Source organism: Corticium candelabrum, chromosome 18 (assembly GCF_963422355.1).
Source record: "Corticium candelabrum chromosome 18, ooCorCand1.1, whole genome shotgun sequence".
Taxonomy (NCBI): Eukaryota; Metazoa; Porifera; class Homoscleromorpha; order Homosclerophorida; family Plakinidae; genus Corticium; species Corticium candelabrum.
In genome coordinates, this window is record NC_085102.1 from 1704402 (window position 1) to 1721412 (window position 17011).

Consider the following 17011-nt stretch of genomic DNA (forward strand, 5'->3'; position numbering starts at 1 on the left):
GTCGATTGAAGGTGAGTCAGTGATGCGAAAGCACATTTTACTTTCGAATAAGCAAATTTTAAAGGTAAACGAAACCTACACTTATTAGACTTTATTTGGAAACCCGCCATGTACGATTTTGTTTTCTAAACCTAAGATAATGCTCCGCTATCAAGTTTGCTCTGAGATAGCGCCAAACGTCCCAACTTGATGTGTGACCAGAAACGTTTAGCGCCGAGGGCGACGTCAGAGATGCGCGGACTGGTGAAGTGTTTCTTTAACGTCTACGGTAAGAAACTGAGCTGTCACTACATCCTTAGATTGAGGAACAACATGACTCACGTTCTTTTCGGTTTCTTGTATATATATAGCAATGCATTTAAATGATGCCTTAGTCGTTGTTGTGATTCTTTCATCAGTTTCATATACCGTGTTTAGAAATTATTAAACGTTCTAATAAGACATTAAAGCCACGATAAATGCAAATACCAAGTAATTAATTATCCAATCAATTGCATCATTTCAAAAGCTATTAAAGGATTCATTACTTTAGAACGTACTACTAGACAAAACCGCTCCTACAAAAGAAATTATCTAAGGTTATGAATAACGTAACAGGTATGTCTAACTTGTGATTGATAGTGGATTATGTAATTCACCTCCCTATATAATCAAAGATTTTCCAAACGGTTCATTTCTTTGATATTTCCAATTGATCAAAACGCTCAAGGCAGCCGCTACCACACCTGAAGTGCTGACGAATTGTTAAAAAGAAGAGACACTCCTGCCAATGGCTTATAAAGACGATTACTGGAATCGACTCCAAGTTCTTTTTGTGATGCTGACGACGGCTAGAGCAATGAAAGTGTCGCTGAAGTGCAAAAGGAGGTGGACTCTTGTAATCTGTCTCTCTTTATCAGTTGAGCAGGTTCAAAGCTTTAACAGGAAAAATGAAGAATCGAACACAGGCGGTTTAAAACTGGCACGACCTGCTGAAAACGTACATACAAAAAATGAAACGAAATTTGTTCACTTTGATGTCAACGCACGAGGATGGCAATCTTTCAATAGTTGGGCAATCAATGAACCTCGAGTGAAGCAATATGGAATGGTCGCATATAGCGTCAAGATTAGAAATCGAGAACAGCATCATTTACTGATCTCGGGAGGTCGTGAATCCTCTGTATTTTCATATAACCATCCCGCTATATTTGGAAGTTGGTTGTATACCATGCACACTAACTCTTGGCAAAAAGTGGATAGTGACAAATTTTCTCCATTATCTGGGAAACCATTAATGGTTCAACTTTGCTCCAAGGTTTTTGTTCTAGGCTCATTTGATACAAAGGGGGTCGAAGTGTGGCTGTTTGACACCGTATCGCATAATTGGCAGCAAACAAACGTAGCCGGTGACATTCCAAAATGGTTACCTCTTACAAACGAAGGCGAGTTTGATGCTATCAAAATCGTTTCAGTTTCTGTTCCACCGACAAAGACTACTTGCCTATGCCATCAATCAGCGATAATATTGTCATATTTATCTCAAACTGGAGAATTAACAACGCACGAAGTGAGGTGTGTCAATCAAAACATTACTGAAAGCTACAAGTGGATTAACTTCAAATTTAGCATTCCTAATTATTCGGACAATTACATCAAGTTGGTAACCTCATTTTTAGGTAGCATGTTGCTCTATTCTACTGCTAAGAACACTTTGTGGAAGTACGAAAACGAAGCATGGACAAAGGTATTAACAATTTCCACTAAATTGCAACCATTTCAAGACGTGAGCAGTAGAAAGACTTTTGGTTGTGCACTTATTAAACAAACCAATATCTACCTCGTTTTCAACATCCGCGATCAAAAAGTACTCGTATGTGACTTGAAACGCAATGAATGTATTATTGAATACGTTGCAAGCGACATTCCTGATCATTGGTACGTAGACGTATTGGCTACAGTTGTTGAAGATTGGAATAAAATTATTGTTTTCATAACTGACATTTTTGTTGGTAGAACAAGCGTTTGGAAATTCATTTACAGAAATGGAGTTTGGCTTTGGAAAAAATGGCGAGATCCTTCCATTGCACTGTCATCTAGACTATATTCAAGTTACGATGTGAAGGATAGTGATTTAACTGTAGTAGGAGGATTCAGTGATAAAACCTTTTCTATGGATCAACCACTTTCGAATGGACTGATATGGAACTTAGATCTAGGAAGCATGCAGTGGTGGTTAAAAGTAGAGAAAAACATTTCAGAATATAGATTTTACGAAGCCAGCACGTTCATGGAAAGCTGCTGCTTTGTTGCACTTGGCTACCTTTTTAACCAGCAAAAATTAGAAACATGGATCTATAATACTTCTGACAACACGTGGAAGTTACTGATATCAACGTCTTTGATTGCATATCGTCAACATATGTCTCTTGCAACGGCTAATGCAACCACCGCAGTTCTATTTGGCGGAAGAATTCCTGCATTCGCAGCCAAAGCCGCATTTGATGAAACGTGGATATTAACATTTAATCCAAAACTGCAGTGGCGAAAAGTCGACAGAGACAGCAATCAATCTCTTTCGCCTAGCGCGCGCTCTACACACGCGGCTGTCATGATGCAGTCAAAAATGTATGTATTTGGTGGAATGAATGCTTCCATGAAATGTTTGAATGATCTGTGGGTATTTGACGTCGAAACAGAGCAATGGTCAGAGGTGAAAGCTGTCAATGAAGGACCCGATCTTTCAGACGTGTGGCCTTGTGCTTATTCAGCCGCCTCGACACCGGGTCAACTACTTTTGAGCGTAGCTTGCGACACTGGCTCAATTTTCGGAATAAGTCGTTGTAAAGACGTAGTAATGCAGACGTGGATGTTTATTATAAATCTTAGATCGTGGTATCTAGTAGCAACATATCAACTAAACGAAAACTCAGCCAGGTCGCTTGACGGCATTCTATCAAAAAGTGTTTACTGGAAAGGATTTCTTATCATGTTTGACTCAATCAAAGTAAATATCAAATACTTAGCAGTAAGATGTCCAGCAGGATTTACTTCAGTCAATATATCAGAAAAACCATGCAATTTTTGTAAGAAAGGATATTACAGAGAGACGATGTTTTCTGATCCAAACTGTGTTCCGTGTCCAGACGGCCTAACGACTGCTAACGTCGGAGCTCGTAAAGTCTCAGAATGCACAGTGTGCGATGTCGACCGTTGCAGATATGGAAAGTGTGTACCGGACTTCAAGGAAGGAAGTCTGCGCCCGGCATGCAAATGTGACGTTGGTTTCACTGGTTCTACATGCCAATATCCTACGTACTTTCTCATAGGAGCAGGAATCACTTTATTCGTTGCGGTTGCTTCTGCTGGCGTAACAGCATATTTGTTAGTGCTACACAGAAAAAGACTAAGCGAACGTACTTTAAGAAAAACAGTAGACGTGTTAACAGATGTATGGCAAATAGATGAAGATGAAGTGACGTCGGGAGAACTACTTGGATATGGTGCATCTGGCAGCGTTTACAAAGCTTCTTACAGAAATCTAACACTAGCTGTAAAGAAGATGATGGGTGTCGGTCTTCCCAAGTCTATAGAAGACTTCGAAACGGAGATAATGTTTATGAGAACTGTAAGACACAAGAATATCGTTCTCTTCATTGGTGCAGGAAAGTCACAACCTGGAGACGTTCCATTTCTTGTCATGGAATATATGGAGCGAGGATCTCTAAGAAACGTACTATACGATTTATCGATTGATATCGACTATGAGCGTAAGATATCATTTGCCATGGATTCAGCAACAGGTATGCATTCTCTTCACTCGTTCGAACCGCCTCGAATACATCGAGATCTGAAAAGCGATAATCTTCTGGTAAGCAAAGACTGGATTGTTAAAGTGGCTGATTTCGGTTTAGGGAGGACCGTTAACAGTAACGTCAGAAAACCCGTGCGACAACAGATTAGACGCAGCAATCGCTCTGAACCACAAACTATTTCTCTACTTCCCAAACGAGAAGGTTTATCTTATGCAGGTGTTGGAACAGCGAGATGGCGAGCTCCAGAATTGATTCTTCGAGAGCCATACGATACCGCAGTAGATGTTTACAGGTATTATGACACAAACTAATTGACTTAATTATACGTGAATATTATCAGCAATTTGTATTTCAGTTATGGAATTGTTTTGTGGGAAATCTGGGCAAGACAGCTTCCCTTCGATCAATACAGATTCGATTACCAAGTTACCGATGCCGTGGTTGAAAATGAAAGACCGTCAATTCCTCAAGATTGTCCCCAGCCGCTAGCCGTGATCATGAAGAACTGCTGGACAACAAGACCATCAAACAGACCTTCGTTTGGCCAAGTTATTTCGCAACTTGAATCTCTATAGAATCCATCTATAGAAATCAATATTGTAGTTTAGAAGAAGCATTAGATAGTTGCTAAAAGACAATTATACTTACGGTATATAAAAGCTTCTTGTATTGTTAAGAAATACAACTACTTTATTTGCTCCACTGCTCTTCCTTGAAATGTAAATTTTCTTAGTTTGTTCTTACCTTTCACTAAAGGAAATTTAATTCTTTTATTTATACGTTCACGGACTCTCATAAAAATACAATGTTATTGTTAATAACTTACGCTTTACGTTGATAATTTTTCAAGGTTTTTGCCACCAAAGAGTTGTACAGACCCAGAAAAACGGTAAATTATGGTGCGTGCGATGCAATTTTAAAAATGTTGACGAAAAGATAGCGTATCTATATTTATGTACCACAGACTGCCTAAACTTAGTTTGTTCGTGCTCTTTTCAATGGCCTCACCGCTAAACGATCGCGTTCATTCGTTCTGCACCGATGTTATTATTAAGCTTTATACATGTCATAATGGGGCTACGCTGTCTGAAAACTCCAAGCACAACACCTGGTTAGTATTAGTCAGCTTCTGTGTGAATCAATAGTTGATTCAAATTATAAAGACTGCTATACTGTATGTTGAATAAACTTTGATCATTAAACTTGATTAAATTTTTAGCTCATCTTGAGTATAGCTTTAGTTAAGTAATAGTCTGTCAACTGCACAATTTTGTGAAGCAACAAGTTAATTTTTAATAATTAATATATTATGTATACATATATACATTTTCGGATAAGAAGGCGGTGAGAAAGTTTGACTTCAGGCAACCTATAGCTTTTGCGGCCCTTGTGGCTCAGGATATTACATAGGAATTAAATTAAACTGTTCCGGTCTAATGTGCTTTCAACGGGTGTGGCGTAGTATCCGTTAACATGTGACAAAGCACTTGCGTTACATTATTAGATTCACTGATAAATTTATATATTTATTTTCAAATGTGTATCGAAATATCTATATATGCACTTACAATACAGTCACCAATAAACAATGTTATAAATTACTTATTTACTCGTCCATACCTTAGACAGAAAGTTGATTGTATTGTTCCTTCGGCGAAATCCATCCTATTGGAAACAGGCCCCGCCAACGACGGCACTGGGTGCTACATCCGTGAGGCTAAAACATTGGCCACCCTGTGTGTTACGAAGGATTGAATTAGAATTTGCTAATTAGTCGTCTTTTTAGGTCTTGGTTGGGGAATATGTTTTAGCGACACCGTCTGTATCAGTCAGTGCCTTTGGGTTCACTAAGACATTCTGCACCTGTAACACTCCAACTAGCCGCAGTTTGAACGTCACAGCCTTGTTGGGTCTGGATGCCAACTGACGGAAAGGAACCCCAAGAGGCGTGTACGCCAACTCGCTGGAAGAGAACTATCTAAATTTCCTCATACTAAACCCTGATTTCTTGTTTCTCTTCCTAGATCAGAAGAACGGAGGCTAAAGTTCCTTTCTGTTCAATTTTGTTGCGGTAGCTTCACTTTCTGTGAGATGAGGATCAACTCTGCTGAAAGAAAACGAAAACTAAAGCATCCTATATATCTTCGTGACAGGGAGGTCATTTCCGGCGTAAAACCAGGGATATTTGCACGGTTAGCATTTCTGTTTAGTTTGTGTGTAGTTACTGGCAAGATATAACTGATCTACGCAAGCTCATTTGCTGCAGGCGGAGCTTAGCGTTCATGATGTATTGACCAGGCTCGTGTGTGATAAGGATTTCAGTCGGTGTTAGCAAATCCTTTTAACGCCTAAAATAAAGCCTTTTTTAAAAAGTTAAAATGCCTTTCTTCGCTGAACAAACTCCTGTCTGCCATGTAGATACGTTGGACGTAGCTATCTATTTTTCATTTTTATATCTAACAATTAAATTTGAAATTAGTTGTAAGAATTTATTGTTCTACATAAATCTTTAGGACATTAGGCTTACGTATAGTCGTTCAAGTTTATATATCTGCACCCTATTTGGGTGAGAGAAAATATATTATTATAATTATGATAGATAAGAGTAAAAAAGCGATAATAATGCATGTGACAAGAGTGAGTTTGTGACTTGGTATTTCCACTTTGATTTCAATGATTATGGATACTGCATCTATGATTAATTAACTAAAAATGAAATGGATGCAATCCCAACAAAACATTGCTCAGTTTGTGCTCAGTGCCGCTCGGATTCTATCAACGGTACGGCGCCGCTAAAAGTCGCGGTTTGCGTTGACATGTTCACAATGCCCGCAGCGCCCTTGTTGATTCGCAGCACTGCGAGGTGTAACAGCCTACTTCGACTATACTGTTTTTAAGTTTACCAACTATCATTGTCATTATTAATTAATGAAGCAGTTTACATTATCCTACCTACTATATATGCACCGCCTCTGTCAGGCTCGAGGTCTTACCATCACCCAGATTATCCCTGTGTGACCTACACTTTTGTATGTGTACATTTTTCTTTCATTGGTATTAGAGTATTTCCCAGGAGGGGATGCACTGAGCCCAGAAGTATTGCAATACTGGGACAATGCGCGGGAAGGGTGCAGCAAGCTGCCATCCCTGTCCCAAGTTCCAAAGATTGAGTTAATCTTGGAGCCGAGCTATGCCCAGCGTCTCAGAGATTAAACTGAGAAGAACAGATACTACACTTGATCTTAGCCAAAAGGCCGAGAAGCGATAGCCAACCGTGGGTGGTGTGCGGATCTTATTGGTGTGTGATAAACTGACACTTGTTGGTGATGAGCTGATCGCTTTCGATCGATTTAAATTGTTGGCCTTACAGCATCGGTTATTTTTGCAGTGCCGTAGTGGACCAATAACATAGACAAGTATTGAAGAGACGTCGTTTGTAAAAGTACTGTCTTTACGTATGTGGGCGTGGCTCGTCCAGTTGTGAGGTACGAATTCGTTTCGCGAACGTTGTGCAACGTCTCGACTGCATGCTTGCAAAAGTCGGGTCATTGTCGTTTCAAGTAAATGTTTGCCGTATGCGCTCAAAATGCAGAGCAAACCGGCAAAAAAGAGTATTGCGGCACACGTGGGCGTGTCTACTTGTGACGTTCTTAATCTCATTTGATCAATGTACGCGTATTTGATTCTCTGTACACATTCATCTCAAAGTGTAGTGCATATTCTTGGCTCGCAATCTGGTGAATATGTAGATAGGTATCGAACACAATTACTAGGCTGATTCAGCTCAAGTTCATTCACAAGTCAGTTATTACTACTGGTGTAATTGAATTTGCAACTCGATTTCCTTTATCATGCATATCTCAGCCATTTACCAAGTTTTGCAGGAAGAGACGCTACTATCCTAGGATACCAGAGATTTACCCAGCGCACGCTCTGGAGGATCCTAATTCTCAATATATAGTATTCTAAATTTAAAGTTATTAAGTTTTGAATCAATCAGATGTTCAGCATACCATCAGATTAGAACTAGTTAAGTACTCTGCTGATCACATGTTTGCAATGGTCACCGACATGTAATTAATAAAAGTGGATAACATCTTTGTTACTGTTTAGTGCAATGGTATGTTTAGAATGAATTAATCACCAATCTTCCATTAATCCTCGTTTTATATAAAAATAAAATAACTAATAAACTCTAAACTAATTTTTTGACAGTATTGGTGGCAATATCAGTATGTTAATGCTGTTGACTATAATTAAAATATTAATTGAAATTATGATCATATCTAAAACATGTCAATAAAGATTGACTTAGTTTGCCTATATATATATATATATATATATATATATATATATATATATGTATATATATACTCCACAAAACTGTCCTTAGAACATGAAAGTACCAGAAAGAATGAATTGATATTAACAATAATGCGTCTTCTCCTATTACTTTGTGCTGTTAAAGTTCTTGAGAAGGACAGAAACACAAGGAGAAAACCTTAACTAAGCGAGCAAAAAGAAACTGTCATAGACGAAATCGAAAAGCAAATACAATGGAAAACAACCTTAATAAACTCTAGTGAAATCACAGTAGTTACAAAGACAACATATTCTACCTTGACATTCTGACTCGCGCGTGAAAGTCGACCTTGGTGTAGGAATGGCATAAATGCGCAGTCGACAATCATTCAATGAATGTAACCTCCGTCGACCGAGTGTCGCACATGCATGCACATCGCAATATCATCATTAAATATACTAAACTAATTAGGTAACTGAAATTATATGGTCAGCTTACTCTTGTTCCTCATCAACCATTTTGGAAGTTCTATTGTAACAGCGTTTGAGTAAGTTGACCCTCGTATATCAAGGACTTATGCAAACAACATCACACTGGCGTCTATTGGAGCTTCTCGTTTTCTTCAACTTGTAGCTCGTTTTCACGATGGACTATTTTTCTCGAGGTAGTAACAATATAGGCCCGTAGACCCTGTGGGTCCTACGCGTAGGGTCCACATCCGATTGCTGTTCCAGGGGCGTAGCGTGGCATGGGCTAGACCATCATTTGTAGGCGTGGTCGTAAAAATTGTGGACAGTAAATATGTGTGAAGACCAAAGATGTATATAGTATATACACGACCAATTTTTTCAGGATAGGTCTGCCACTGATTCTACCGTATTAGTCAATTAAGCCAATAAAAGTAGGCGTGTTTATAAAGTGGGAATGTTTCGTAGCATCGTGAAGTTTAGCTCCCCATTTCTAGAGGTCACGCTGCGCCCCTGGCTGTTCAATACCTTTTGAAAGCATACATCGACTTGTACGCTAATAGACTGAAATGTGCACACGTTAGGTTTATAATACTGCTGTGGACTGACAATTGGCCAATAATTTGGAATGGAACGCACTCACTCAGCAATGTTAACTATAGTGTCAGATTTCGAGAATACAAAGTGCCAGTCAATGTTCAGCCTCCTTCCCACGCTCTTCATGCATGTTAATTTAATTAACAGATACCGTACGTATGCAACAGCTGTTTTGTAACCGAAGCTAGCATACGAGGATTTAGTACTCTAATTAGTGCTTCTTCACTTAACACCAGCGATAACAATAAGCGCATGCGCTGTTTTCCAATTTTTCGTCCGTCCCTTATTACGCCACGTAGTTACTGGTATAGGGTAGGTAGGGTTTCAACTCTCAAAATTAGTTCTTTTGCCAGTCGTCGATTTCTAGAAACTTACAGAGTAAGGTATACCTAATTAGATATGTTTTTAATTACTTTTTAATGACGTCATTGCAATAGTAATAGGTAATAAAAACAACTTAGCTTAACATTTGGTTCTATAGTTATATTATTATGATACTTGTGAAACTTAATATTAACTTAAACACGCTCAGTTGATTAAGTAATTAATATTGATATTCTAAATTTTACTAATTTTAAATTGGTGACTACGGTGCTTGTTATCTTAAACACACTACAGTATCCTTAATTATGACATCGCGCCTCGTGTTAGTTAAGTAGAGCTCATCATTTTGCGCTGTTCTATATTGCAGTCTGCATGAACTTAGTTGTCATTGCAGTGGCCGATCCAGAGTTTGGCTTAAGAGGAACACAAGCGACTAAAAGCCGGTATAACGTCGAGTGACTTGACATTCTGACTGATGTAAAACAGCTACTACACGACATATGCATGTTACTTCCTTCTTATTTTAGGTTAAGACAAGTTATGTTTGGACAAAGAGTTTAGTAATGACATCATTTTATGTTTTAGTTACGACAGTACTGTCATGCTTTCTTATGAACGTGAACTTGATTATACGATATTAGACATTGCTTATAGACATGTAATTAGGAGTAAAAGGAGCAGAAGTGATACTCATTTGCTGTTTCTCCACAATCTGCTATCTAATGAGATTACAATAAAACATATGCACTGCAGTTTAGAGGGAGCAGTCCGGCAAAGGGCGCTGAGTTTACTTATATCTGCTACGTCTTAGCTACAAATTGCTAGCTACATATTTATTTCGGACGGGGTCAGTCCACACTCTTACATTTACTATTTTTAAAGGCGGAGGATAAACCTTGTCATTGTAAAAAGAAATAGTATACTGAACAAGAGCAATTGAGGGCGCTCCTGAAGAGGCGATCGTGCCCCCAATACCACCATCTAGAGCAGCTACCGTGGTGAATTGCAACAATGCTTTCAGTTAGAAAAACCACATCAATTTACCAATACTTAATTAAATCTTAGCAGAGCTATAACATTGACACGTGACACGTAATTAGAACATTGTGAAAACAGCTATTTCTCCTAATTACTTTTTGTAATAGTGTCGAAATATGTCAACTACGAGACACCATAGTAAGATATTCAACGATCAAGTTTCATAAAAATTTGTCACATTCGATATTGATATCTAGGTTGTACTCATACATATTGCTATTTAAACGGAAGATGAACAAACTTTTATTGCCTCTCATGTCTCATCGGCAACGAGATGTAGACAACAAATGCTTACTGTAAAATTTTAACAGATCTTTAGTATAAATTTTGCAAACGTCGCGCAATGTCTTGAGTTTGTGCTAAAGCTAGGGTCGAAATATGTGTTGCATGCATATAAGCTTTGCCGTCCGTGCAAAAGCATGGAAAGCAAGCCGACGTAAGAGCGAGGATAACTGCAGTTGTGATGCCACGTCAAAGTAGGCGTTTCTATTATCATTGTAATCTTATTCGTGACATGTTCATACAAGTAAAGATTAATTATTTAGAAATTAAATGTCCGGCTTGATTCACTTTATCTAACATATCTGAGCGACGTGGCAAGACTTGCAGAAAAGATTAATATGCAATGAGACAACATTTCCTTGTGCAAAAACACACGTCACGCGATAGTGCGTCAAAATATTACAAAGTGGGCAAGAGAAAGCCACAAAAGTCTCGGTTAAAATATTAAAACTAAATTTTGTCATTTTCCAAATTAAAGAAACAAGGCCGGATCAAATTCATGTAATCGTTGTTGCGTTCAAGAAGACTTTCGGCTTTAGATGACTACATGTGCGCTCTTAAATTGTAGGTTTCTTTCTTGTGTTCTAAAATCACATCTGTATTTGAAAGTTAACTCATCTATGACATTGTGATAATAGTCACATATCAGACCCTCTTGTGATCGTATCAAATGCGAGTGTCCAAGGTGAGAGTGCCTGTTAATTAAATGACAACTTTCTTCCTATCGATTGATATGCCAAGAATATACTGATTACCTATCAGGCGCAAAAGCGCAATGCACACTTGTTAAGATTACGTAACTGCTCTAAACACATCTAAGCTATAACATCTTTTGACAGCAGTGTTGACAATATCGTTAAAAAATTATTAATTAATAACAAAACAATTGTCGTAGTGAATAGGCCTAGACTAAGTAAATTAGTTGCTCTCATAATGATACATTGGTCTTCGATATTGCAGTATGACTTCTTTTGACATTGCATAGGAACAACGATTTTCAGTTGCAATTTCTTACTGAGCAATCAAGTTTTATAACGGTTTGTCACATTTCGTATTAATATCAAAGATCATGCAGCCATTCATATTGCTATATAAAGGGAGTTTAAACAAACGTTTAGACATCAGCTTTACTTTCCAATCGTCCGAAAAACTCGTCCAAAGAGGTATACCTTACGTGAAGTCTCAACAGAAATCTGTCAGACTGATACAGTGAAGACAAAGTATAGACATCTGGTTACGCACAAAGAAAAAGATTTGTCAAAATTTACTGATACATCTGACCGTGTCTAGAAACGAAATTCAAGAGTGTGCTTTTAGAATGTCGAAAAGTTTTCGTGCAAAGCAAGTATCTCTAACCACCACAACGATGTCAGCGCTTATTATCAGTTTATGTGTATCGGTTGGGCAATTCCAAGCCTTAGAGAAACGAGTCAAAAGATCACACGAAGACGGATTAACAGCGATTACATCTGCTAAAAATGAAACTATTGATAATAATTTTTCGAAATTCAATGTCAACACAAGAGGATGGCAAATGTTTGACAATTGGAAAATCAATGTACCTCAACTACGTACACAGGGTTTTGGAAAGATCGCTTATAGCGTCGTTATTGGAAAACGGGAACGACAACGTTTACTAATTTCAGGAGCAAGTGATCAATTTCTACATGTCATAAGCAAAAGGGGCGTATTTGCCAACTGGTTGTACGCCGTAGACACCAACTCGTGGCAGACCGTTGATAATGGCGAATTCCCTCCATATGCCTCATCTCCTTTCATGATTAAACTTTGCTCCAAGATTATTGCTTTCACATTCGCTCAATGGCCCAGAAGAGCGTGGATATTTGACACAGTGTCGCTCAACTGGCAGAAAACACATGTGTACGGCAGTCTTGGTTTTCTATTTTTTCCATTTAGAACCAAACTGGAGGTCGTTGCGTTTGCCGTTGTTCAGTCACAAACTAATTGTTTATGCCACCAGTCTGCTTTTGTCTTGCTCCAAACTGTCGACTTTAGAAGATCAATGCACTCAGTGCGATGTGTAGATCGAGAAGGAACTGAAAGCTACAAACTGATACTAGACATCAGAAATACGCTACTTTCTAGTGTCAAGTCTATTATAGCTTCTTCCTATTCAAGTACCATTGTTCTTTATGATCCGACTAAACAAACGTTGTGGAAGTTTGAAAGCGAGACATGGACAAATGTAACCGCAGGTCCATATTTCCTGCGATCATTTTACGACGAGTCGTTATCACAAAAATTTGGCTGTGTTGTTTCAACGAGAAACAATAATATCATCTTATTCAACATTTGTAATAGGAAAGTACTAAATTTCGATTTAAATCGAAATACATGTATTTTAGAAGACATTGCAGGCAACATTCCTGACAAAAGGTATAATGTAGTGTCTAGTATGGTTGAACATGAGAATACCATCATTGTCTTTACAAACGATATGTATTCTGAAGAAATTAGAGTTTGGAAATTTATGTACGAACTTAAAGTGTGGACATGGGAAATATTTCCAAGACCTGATGCTGTCCCTTCTTTTGGAGAACTATCAACTTATGCTTTCAAGAGCAACTATGTCACATTTGCCCGAAAGTTTACAGGTGTACATGATCAACGTTCGTGGAATCCATATTTATGGAACTTAGATCTAAGAAGCATGCAGTGGTGGAAAAAACATATTTTCAATTCTATTCCTGACAAAATATGCAATGGCTATAAAGCTAGCAGTTGGATCGATATTTGTTGCTTTGTGGCAATTTGCAACAAAGAAAATCCAAACGTTATAGAAGTGTGGATCTATAATGCTACTGACAACAAATTAAGACTATTGGTATTACTTTCTTCAATAAGTGCTCGCTACATGACGTCATTCGTTTCAGTCAACAAAACTACTGCCATCCTATTTGGTGGAATAAATCCTAATCGCACTGCAAACGCAGTTTTTGGTGAAACGTGGATAATGCATTTTCAACCAATGTTTAAGTGCAGACAATCTTTTGGAGACATGGTTCAACCTAGCGCACGTTTCAGTCACGCAACAGTCATGATGCAGTCTAAAATGTATGTGTTTGGCGGAGTCAATGCTTCCGGAGGATGTCTAAATGATCTTTGGGTATTTGATGTTAACACAGAAAGATGGTCAGAAGTTATAGCTAACAATGGAGGACCTAGTTTCTCATACCATGCGTCATGCGAATTTTCTGCTGCTTCAACACCAGGTCTACTACTGATCGTTATATATCAAGGTCACACTTATAATTACGGACGTCACGAAATAGATACATGGATGTTTATAGTACACACCGAAACGTGGCATCTCATTGCACCTTTAGAAGTGTACAAAAAATTCGATGTACCGCAAAGAATTATATCAAAATCTTTCATGTGGAAAGGATTTCTCGTCATGTTTGACATACACCTTAGACACATCAAGTATTTAGAAGTCAGATGTCCAGCTGGATTTACCACACCTAACATATCAGACAAACCTTGTGAATTTTGTAAAAAAGGATTTTACAGAGAGACCATATTTTCTGATCCAAACTGCGTTCCGTGTCCCAACGGTCTAACAACGATTAGCCTGGGAGCTCGCACAATCAAAGAATGCAGCGTGTGTAATGTAGATCGCTGCTTACACGGAAAGTGTGTACCCGATTTCAACGAAGGAAGTTTTAGACCTGCCTGTCGATGTTACGATGGCTTTACAGGTTCTACATGCCAATATCCTACCTACTTTCTCATCGGTGCAGGAATCATTTTATTCGTGGCAGTAGCGTCCGCTGGTGCAACTGCTTATCTTCTACTACTAAGCAGAAAAAGAAAGAGCGAAAGTGCTTTGCAAAATGAAGTGACCGTGTTAACCGACGTATGGCAAATAGATGAAGATGAAGTGATGCCAGGAGAACTACTTGGATCTGGTGCATCTGGATCAGTTTACAAAGCTTTCTACAGAGATCTAACTGTAGCTGTAAAGAAAATGGTGGCTGTCGGTTTTTCCAAGTCTATAGAAGACTTTGAAACAGAGATAATGTTTATGAGAACTGTAAGACACAAGAATATCGTCCTCTTCATTGGTGCAGGTAAGTCACAACCAGGAGACGTTCCTTTTCTTGTCATGGAATATATGGAGCGAGGATCTCTAAGAAATGTACTATACGATTTATCGATTGATATCGATTATGATCGTAAGCTATCATTTGCCATGGATTCAGCAAGAGGTATGCATTTTCTTCACACTTTGGAACCGCCTCGAATACATCGAGATCTGAAGAGCGATAATCTTCTCGTAAGCAAAGACTGGATTGTTAAAGTGGCTGATTTCGGTTTAGGGAGGACGGTTAACGTTAACATTAAACGAAACGATAAAAAACATATTAGACGCCAGAATTGCTCAAATCCCCAACATATATCTCTACTTCCTAAACGAGAAGGTTTATCTTTTGCAGGAGTTGGAACAGCGAGATGGCGAGCACCAGAGTTGACTCTTCGAGAACCATACGACACTGCAGTAGACGTTTACAGGTATTATAGTTAAAAAATATTCATATAAATCCAGCTAATTAATAACATATGCATTTTGTATCGTTAGTTTTGGAATTGTGTTATGGGAAATCTGGACAAGGCATCTTCCATTTGATCAATACAGTTTCGATTATGAAGTGACCGACGCCGTAGTTTCGAACGAAAGACCTTCAATTCCTCGTGATTGTCCACAGCCGTTAGCAGCGATTATGAAAAACTGCTGGTCACCCAGACCATCAGACAGACTTTCATTTGCTCAAATTATTTCGCTACTAAAATCTCTAGAGGACATGTAAAATACAATATTGCAGTTAGGAGCATAATGCATTTTCTGTTAGCAGTCAACTTTATAAAATTTGTTTAGCTTAATGTGTCACGATAAACTGAATGATTTCATTAGATTGGAATTTAGACATGGTCATAAAAACATAGCAATATAGTACTTTCAGCTATGATAGCAACATATATTATTATGTATATAAAATTTAAAAATTATTATTTCAAACGGTTGATTTAAAAATCAATTTGTTTGCATGTTATACAACGCGATTCTGCATCAACAATATGCCAAATAGGCCACGTACGTACGTACAAGAGGTGGAAAGTAAGCCGTCTGCTAGATTACTGCGCTTATAAGCAAATGAATTCGGAAGTCACTTTCTTCTGTAAATTCCCGTTTTCTCAATTAATCTGCTTTCATGATACATCATACTCAGATCATTAATTAACGGGCATCCTTTTTCTCCGGCTTCTAGAGCGGAATCCAGCATTCGAGCAGCGGCATAGCGTGGTATGGGTTAGTTGGGCCAGAGCCCACCTTCGTTTGTTGACGTAGTCATAACATTGTGGACTGTAAATACGTGTAAGGTCCAAAGCTGTTTAATTAAGTATACACCAACGGTTTTATTAGTCTGGATCTGCCACTGATTCTACTGTGTCAGTCAATTAAAAGCTAACAAAAAAGGAGTCTTGTACATATATATGAGCGTGTTTCATAGCATCGTAAAGTTCAGTCCCATTTCTAGAGTTTACGCTTCCACCCTGGAACTTAGAAAGAACGTGCCCTAACCATTCATTAAGTTTTTAACGTCTATATTTGATGATCAAAAATTGTGAATGGCATTTTCTCGAATGTGTGGTGTCGAGTTGAATTACTTAAATCTTGTAAGTCTGTCTTGGTCCTTGAAATCGCATTTTGATTCTCTGACATTGGATTGTAAAATAATTTTAGTCGCGTTGACTTTATTAATATTGGCAGTCAATTTTTTCTGCACTCTGATGTAACATACGTGACACGTGTTAGTAGTCAAATAAATACAGCATTTTTAAACAGCAATTTTATTGAAGCATTTTTGAGGAAGCAAACATGATATCATTTTTAACATTCGTTTTTATACATTTGTCACATTTGATATCAGTGCTTACCCCATAAACATTGTTATATAAATAAAGATTAAATAAAATTTTTAATTTTTTCCTATTTCCTAACAGTTGACGATCTCTAAGCAACAGATACCAACGTAAAATATCAACAGATATCAATTGAGACTGATCCAGTGGAAGCACAGTATACAGATATCTGGATATACACTCAAAGCAAAAGCACTTCTCAACTTCTATTGAAACATCTCTAGAATTGATACAAAGTTGTGTTTCCAAAATGTCAAGAA

General features: G+C 38.1%; 1 non-coding gene across 1 annotated transcript; it reads right to left on the minus strand.

Moving 5' to 3' along the window:
• Positions 1-6868: 6868 nt before the first annotated feature.
• Positions 6869-7060, minus strand: LOC134194428 (U2 spliceosomal RNA). Its single transcript, XR_009972205.1, has one exon. It is a non-coding gene; the product is annotated as a U2 spliceosomal RNA (small nuclear RNA).
• Positions 7061-17011: the final 9951 nt, after the last annotated feature.